This window comes from Carcharodon carcharias, chromosome 17, assembly GCF_017639515.1.
Source record: "Carcharodon carcharias isolate sCarCar2 chromosome 17, sCarCar2.pri, whole genome shotgun sequence".
Classification (NCBI taxonomy): Eukaryota; Metazoa; Chordata; class Chondrichthyes; order Lamniformes; family Lamnidae; genus Carcharodon; species Carcharodon carcharias.
Genome location: NC_054483.1, coordinates 50,303,896 through 50,311,338, shown reverse-complemented (window position 1 = coordinate 50,311,338; position 7,443 = coordinate 50,303,896). Strand labels below are relative to the sequence as shown.

At 47.7% G+C, this 7,443-nt stretch overlaps 1 non-coding gene across 1 annotated transcript; it reads right to left on the bottom strand.

Moving 5' to 3' along the window:
* Nucleotides 1–6,826: 6,826 nt before the first annotated feature.
* Nucleotides 6,827–6,942, bottom strand: LOC121290258. The gene has a single exon (XR_005945737.1). It is a non-coding gene; the product is annotated as a U5 spliceosomal RNA (small nuclear RNA).
* Nucleotides 6,943–7,443: the final 501 nt, after the last annotated feature.

Sequence of the window (7,443 nt, the reverse complement as noted above, 5' to 3'; positions counted from 1 at the left end):
GAGAGCAACAAGCTTGCGCAGAAGCATTGAAGTTAAAATAAGTGGCACCTGCCATTCCACACCCTGTAGACATTTTCAGCTTGGAACAACTATAAAAAGCATCAAACATAGCAACAACCAAAAGAAATCAACCAGAAACTAACCTTTAAGTTGTTAATAATCCCATTCAGTAGCAGTTTGAGCGTCCATCCTACTGCTGGATGTGCGTTCAGAGAAGGCTAGAACATTGCATTCCAAGTGCTGGCATTAGCTCAGTGCTGCATGCTGATTGGCATCACAATGTGCCTGTGGTACATGCTTCTGATGGATACTTACTGTGAGTGCACTGAAATCCTCATCAGCATGGCATCCAGTTCCATTCTTTCCACAAGTGTGTACGCATGGACATACTGACATTGTGGTACTCTCCTATAGACGCAAGCACAAGAGGAGCAGGGCACTGTGATCATTGGCTCTGTACATGTCTGAACACAGTGTCATTACACATTGCATCATTGCTTTATGTAGCCAATGAATACAATGCCCTTTAAAATAAATTAACAAATCTAATATAAATAAGTTAATACTGAATCCTGGCCTTTATAAACAGATGTTCAATACACAAACACATGCAACCTTTATATATCATGGACTAGGCCTCAGCCCAAAAATGGGTCGGTTTTGGTTTGGTGGGATGTGAAAATTTCAAATACCCGTGTATATTTGTGTAGAAGTTGAGTTTCCAATTCTAAATTTTGCACCAAAAAGTAGGGGGTCAACTTTTACACAAGTAATATGTTGGAGAGTTGAAATCCACCCTCTCCCATCATCTCACTATCATAGAGCTGCCAGCTTGGAGGCGGTTCCTGCCAACCCCGCCCCTAAAGATAGTGCAAAAGGAGCTTAAACCGTGTAGAGAGTTTCCTCCAGTCTCTAACATTCTTCTCTGACACCTTGAGTTCACTAGCTGCTGCACAATTATTAATCATTGAGATTGCAGAAGAGACAACTATTGAACAGGGCTGTGTATCTGCCATTCATTCATGATGCCATGTTGCCATAAAGGAGGGTGGGATTGGCAGGAACACAGTGTGCACCAGCAAGGTGGTAGCCTTGACATCACGTGCACAGACACAAGGAGCTGAGTAGCCGCCCTCAGTGGTATGCTGTTCTATGACTATCGAGTAGATTTGCACCAGGGTGAGTTTGACTCCAGCAGCAAGTGGGTGGTAAGTACAAAGAGTTTGGTATTTTTTGGCTAAAAGTTGGGGGTTGACTTTTAAATGAGATCAACCTTTACTCAAATATAAATTGTAATTAAATCCAAACCTAATGCACCTCGAATTCATCCATTTCTGGTTTTAACAGAGGCAGAACGGGGTGATGGTGGGGGGCATTGGTGAGTGTTTGTGAAACACAACCTACTCCTAGGAAGTGGTTTTGTCATTTGAATATTATAATGAGGTCACATGCCTCACATTTCATCTGCATTCCAGATTTAACATTGGCCGGTTGGGTTTCCATCTATCACAACAAAGGGCCTTTATATATACTGTCGGAAATGGCCACCTTCAGATCGGTACAGCATATGGTGTGTGGTGGCTTGAGGAACTGGCAACAGCGAAATGGCTAGTGCCAAAATAGCTATTCCGGCAATAGTACTGAAGACTTGTGCTCCAGAACTTGCTGTGCCTTAGCTAAGCTGTTCCAATACAGCTACAACACTGGCATCTACCCAGCAATGTGGAAAATTGCCCAAGTATGTCCTGTACACAAAAAGCAGGACAAATCCATCCCAGCCAATTACCGTCCCATCAGTGTACTCTCGATCTTCAGCAAAGTAATGGAAGAGGTCAAAAGCTGTGCTATCAAGTGGCACTTGCTTAGCAATAACCTGCTCATGGCCGCCCAGTTTGGGTTCCGCCAGGGCCATTCAGTTCCTGACCTCATTACAGCCTTGGTTCAAACATGGACAAAAGAGCTGAACTCCTGAGGTGAGGTGAGAGGGGCTGCTCTTGACATCAAGGCAGCATTTGACTGAATGTGGCTGCGAGGAGCCCTAGCAAAACTGGAGTTAATAGGAATTGGGGGAAAACCCTTGGCTGTTTGGAGTCACGCCTAGCACAAAGGAAAATGGTTGTGGTTGTTGGAGATCAGTCATCTCAGCTCCTGAACATCACTGCAGGTGTTCCTCAGGGTATTGTCCTCGGCCCAACCATCTTCAGCTGCTTCATCAATGACCTTCCTTCCATCATAAGGTCAGAAGTGGGAATGTTCGCTGATCATTACACAATGTTCAGCACCATTATCAACTCCTCAGATACTGGAGCAGTCCAAATGCAGCAAGACCTGAACAATAATCAGGCTGGGGCTAACAGGTAGCAAGTAACATTCGCACCACATAAGTGCCAGGCAATGACCATCACCAACAAAGGAAAATCTAACCATCATCCCTTGACATTCTCTGGCATTACCATCACTGACTCCCCTACTATCAACATCCTGGGGGTGACCATTGACCAGAAACTGAACTGGACTAGTCATATAAATTCTGTGGCTATAAGAGCAGGTCAGAGGCTAGGAACCCTGCAGCAAGTAACTCACCTTCCGACTCCCCAAAGCCTGTCCACCATCTACAAGGCACAAGTCAGGCACTTGCCTGGGTGAGTGCAGCTCCCACAACACTCAGGAAACTTGACACCATCCAGGACAAAGCAACCTGCCTGATTAGCATCCCTATCTGCATTCTCTCCCTCCACCACTGACAAACAGTAGCAGCAGTGTGCACTATTTACAAGATGCACTGCAGCAACTCAACAAGTCTGCTTAGGCAGCACCTTCCAAGCACATGACCGCTACCATCTAGAAGGACAAGGGCAGCAGTTCCATGGGAACACCACCACCTGGAAGTTCCCCTCCAATCCACTCACCATTCTGACTTGGAAATATATCACCGTTCCTTCACTGTTGCTGGGTCAAAATCCTGGAACTCCCTTCCTAACAGCACTGTGGGTGTACCTACATCACATGGACTGAAGTGGTTTGAGAAGGCACCTCACCACTGCCTTCTCAAGGGCAACTAGGGATGGGCAATAAATTCTAGCCTAGACAGCGACATCCACATCCCATGAATTAATAAAGAAAAAGGCGCCAGGGCATGAACAGCATCATATAAACTTGACCTGCATCTATTAATAAGGCCTGGCTGATTCTGCACTGAGGATTGGCTGCTTCAATTAAGGGTGGGCTGTAAATGGGAACAGGTGGCCCACTAGGAGTAAGACTGCTTGTCAATCCTCCCTGCAACTCTGGGCCCACTATGGCCCGATGTATTTGTGTAACAGGGGCACTCCAAAGCCAAAATCATCTGCAGTTTACATTGGCTCCAGGAGTAGCTCTCTTGTCTCTGAGTTTGAAGGTTGTTCAAATCCCACTCCAGAGACTTGAGCCTGAATTTTCAGCTCAGTGGGTAGGCCCGATTGGTGGGCCTGGATCAGCCGGGGAATGGACTGTCGACTGCGATTGGTCCCTTACTGCGTTTTCATGGTGGCTGACCAATTATGAGTCAGCCAGCGGGAAGCACGCACTGAAAAACTCAGTGTTGCCGGGGTGGGGGCGGGAAGAGGGTGGGCACTGACATCACCGTGGGCATGCATCATCACTGATAGAAATCTCCCTGAAGGCTGGGAGCTGCCTCAGGGAGCTGAAGATCAGAAACAGCAAAAATAAAGGTTTCAAAAGCTGGAAAAAAGCATCCCTGTATCATAACAAGTCATCTGAAAATTTAGCATATGAAAGTGCTGTCCACAGAAACTTATTTATATTTTATTTCATCATGGAAATCTCATCCTGCCTGTGGATGAGGCTTGTTGAAAAATGCAAAGGCTGTCTGACCGATTCACCCGTTCACCAATTGTAAAGTTGGGCAGGCTATGTAAAATGACAGGCTTAATTGCCCTCTTAATTGTCAGCGGGCGTGCTTCCAACTTTTGCACATGCCCGCCGACCAAAATATCACAGGAGCGCAGGAAGACGTTGGGATGCTTGCCTGACCTCATCTTGCATAATTTCACGCCCAATCAGGTCGGGCGCGCGTCCACCCCATCGGGCGTAAAATAGTGCGAGAAGACGTCGGGCGAGTGTCCTGACATCATCTGCACGCACGCAATCTTCAGGTTGGCAGTTGCGCAGGTGTCGGAGCCATGCCCGCCATCACTTAAGTGGCCACTTAATGTCATTAATAACCCAATAGTATCCAGTTTTACGTTTCCTGTGCGATTTCATGCTTGTCACATGGGCAAAATGGGAGGCTATGCAGGCCAGATTTTGCAAAACCTCATCTAAGGGTGGTATAAAAGGCATTCTGCTCGAATCTGGTCAGGATTAGGAGGTTTGTGGGGCCTCCGCCTGTTAGCGACCTTTCAGTGTTGTTATGGGCCATCTTCTCCTGAAAGGACAGAGGAGCACAGATTAGTCCACTTGCTACCTGCAGCTCCTTTGCAGCCTGGCCAACCTCAGCTGAGGAGCTCCTGGCAGGGTTCATCCAAGTTATGGCCCTCGAGCCGCAAGGCACTCAGTCCAAGCACCCAGGGATCACCCCCTTGGCCAGCTCCAGCGTCATTGACAGTTGGCACTCGGACTCTAAACCCCTGAGCTCCACGGGGGTCGGCCACACCTTAACACTTCTACACGCTGATCTGTGCCAACATGGCACTCACCCTTCCTGAGCACAGCAGGTCATTGAACTTTTGGCAGCACTGCACCCATGTGCACCGCACAGCATCGTGGCTGCTGACCTAGGCTGCCCCTTCCCCCCCAAGCTGATTTTATCAGGTGTGGTAGTCTCCTTCTTCCATCTCTGGGGACAAGGGTATCCCTTCAGGGCAGCTACCTGCTCCAGGAAGACCTCGAAGCACTTATCCGAAAACCAGGGGGTGCTGAGCGCCCTCCTGACCTGCCCTCCCGTCTGGCATCTCCAGCTGCACTTGAGGCCATAACTTTAGTGTTCAAATGGCTGCAAATATATTCTTCCCTGGCAGCCTTCAAGGAGCTGCCTGTGCTGTTTTTAAACTGGCCACCAGGTCGCCATTGGACACGGTGGCTAACAGGCCCCTGACCCGCCCAGCTCTTCCCGGCCATTGGGAAGGCGTGTTTCAATCTGGGCAGGCTTTAATTGGCCAGCCAAAGTGAAATCATGGTCAGGGGCCGATTACAGGTGGTGACCAATTGTGCTCGACCACTGAGGGTAAAATTCAGGCCTTGATCTCAAATTCCAGGTCGACACTCCAGTGCAGTACTGAAAGAGCGCTGCACTGTCAGAGCTGCCTTCTTGTCGATGAGCCATAAAACAGATCTCTCTCTCTCCCCCTAGTGGATGTAAAAGATCCCATGACACAATTTGAAGAAGAGCAAGACAGTCCTTCTGCTGTTCTGGCCAATATTTATGTCAACCAACATCACTACCTGCTCATTAGTACATTGCAATTTGCAGGAATTTGTTGCTTGTTTCTTACTTAACAGCAGCTATTTGCTTCAAAGTACTTAATTGGCTGTAAACTGCTTCAGGACGACGTGTGGTTACGAGACGTGCTATATAAATGCAAGACTTTTTTTTGCCAGATGCCTGGAGCTGCTGTGCATGCATTACCAGCATTTTCTGTTTTTGTTACAAATTTGACCTCAGCTGCTTCGAAGATCCTTTCCTCCAATAATTAGCAAAGAAAGGAGTGACATGACTGTTTTACATAAACTCTGGGGCTTTGATGCTCGGATCTTTTCTTCTCAGAATGCTCAGACCTGTTACTCATGGTCTATGTCCTGAGAGTTGCCACATTAATTCCTGGTGACCCTGGAACTAAGTATTCTTGAAAAAGTAAACAGGCACCAGATGTTAGTTCACTGCTGAAGATACAGCTGATTGTTTTACAGTCGCTGATTCACTCCAGATTCTTGTTTGAGTACTGCACCCTCTGCCCTCCAGCCCATTTACAATGCTGACATAGGAAGTTCAGTGCTGCTTGTGAATGATATTAACAAACATGTGAGCCAGGGATTGTTACGCTGATGTGGAAAATCTTCCTTAAAAATCAAATCCACTTTGTAAAACACATTGGCCCTGTTATTCCGGGTTCTCACAGAGGGCAGGAAGGGTGTGTCACTCATTTTATTTCTCATTATTTCGTGGGATGTGAGCATTGCTGGCAAGGTCAGCATCTGTTGCCCATCCCTAATTGCCCTTGAGAAGGTGGGAGGGGTGAAATATAGGCAGGATCAACTTTTGCCCAGTACAAAACAAAAAATACCCTTCGGTAGGTAAGAGGATGAGGAAGATGTGCAACCCGGGACAATGAATGGATGAGGACTACCAGATGATTACGTTAGAAGGGCTTATCATACAAGTCAGCATTGTCCATGAGGGGCTTTCCCCACTTCCACTTCAAGTAGATTGTGTTTTGTGGGGAGTACACAAGCCAGGGTGACCAGCTCAGGGTGTGGGGGGAGTGAAGTTAAGGGAGACTTTGCTGTAGGAGTGGTGCTCTCAAGGCTGTCAGAACAGTGGTGGGGTGGGTGAGGTTCTGACAAGGCTGTAGATGTAGTGGGGCGAGGGGGTATCTAACAAGGCTATAGGTGTAGCAGGATGGGGGGATTTCTGACAAGGCTGTAGGTGTAGAGGGATGGAGGGTTTCTAACAAGGTTGTAACTCTTTCGAGTACAAACATATTTCCATCTGTTCCTATTCAGATGAAGTTACATTGTTTCATAGTTTGCCATTGTGAGATTTGAACCCTTGATCTTAGGGTTATAAACCCAGTACCATAACCACTTAGCTATTTAGGCCAAGCTTTTTAACCTGACTGAGGTCAGGCATTCAAAAATTGCTTCAAAACTCTCAATCCATTCTCTCCACGGAAATCTTTACTAAAAGGCGAAAGATTTATACGAATTGAAGAGAATTTGGAGAGGTGTAGCAGGGTGAGAGGGTTTCTGACAAGGCTGTAGGTGTAGCGGGATGGGGGTTTCTGACAAGGCTGTGGGTGTAGCGGGGTGAGGGGGTATCTAACAAGGCTGTAGGTGTAGTGGGGTGAGGGGGTTTCTGACAAGGCTGTAGGTGTAGCGGGGTGGGGGTTTCTGACAAGGATGTAGGTGTAGCGGGGTGGGGGTTTCTGACAAGGCTGTAGGTGTAGCGGGGTGAGGGGGTATCTAACAAGGCTGTAGGTGTAGCGGGATGGGGGTTTCTGACAAGGCTGTAGGTGTAGTGGGGTGAGGGGGTTTCTGACAAGGCTGTAGGTGTAGCGGGGTTATCTAACAAGGCTGCAGGTGTAGCAGGGTGGGGGTTTTCTGACAAGGCTGTAGTGTGGAGGGATGAGGGGGTATCTGACAAAGCTGTAGGTGTAGTAGGATTGGGGGGTTTCTGACAAGGCTGTAGGTGTAGCGGGGTGGGGGGTATCTAACAAGGCTGTAGGT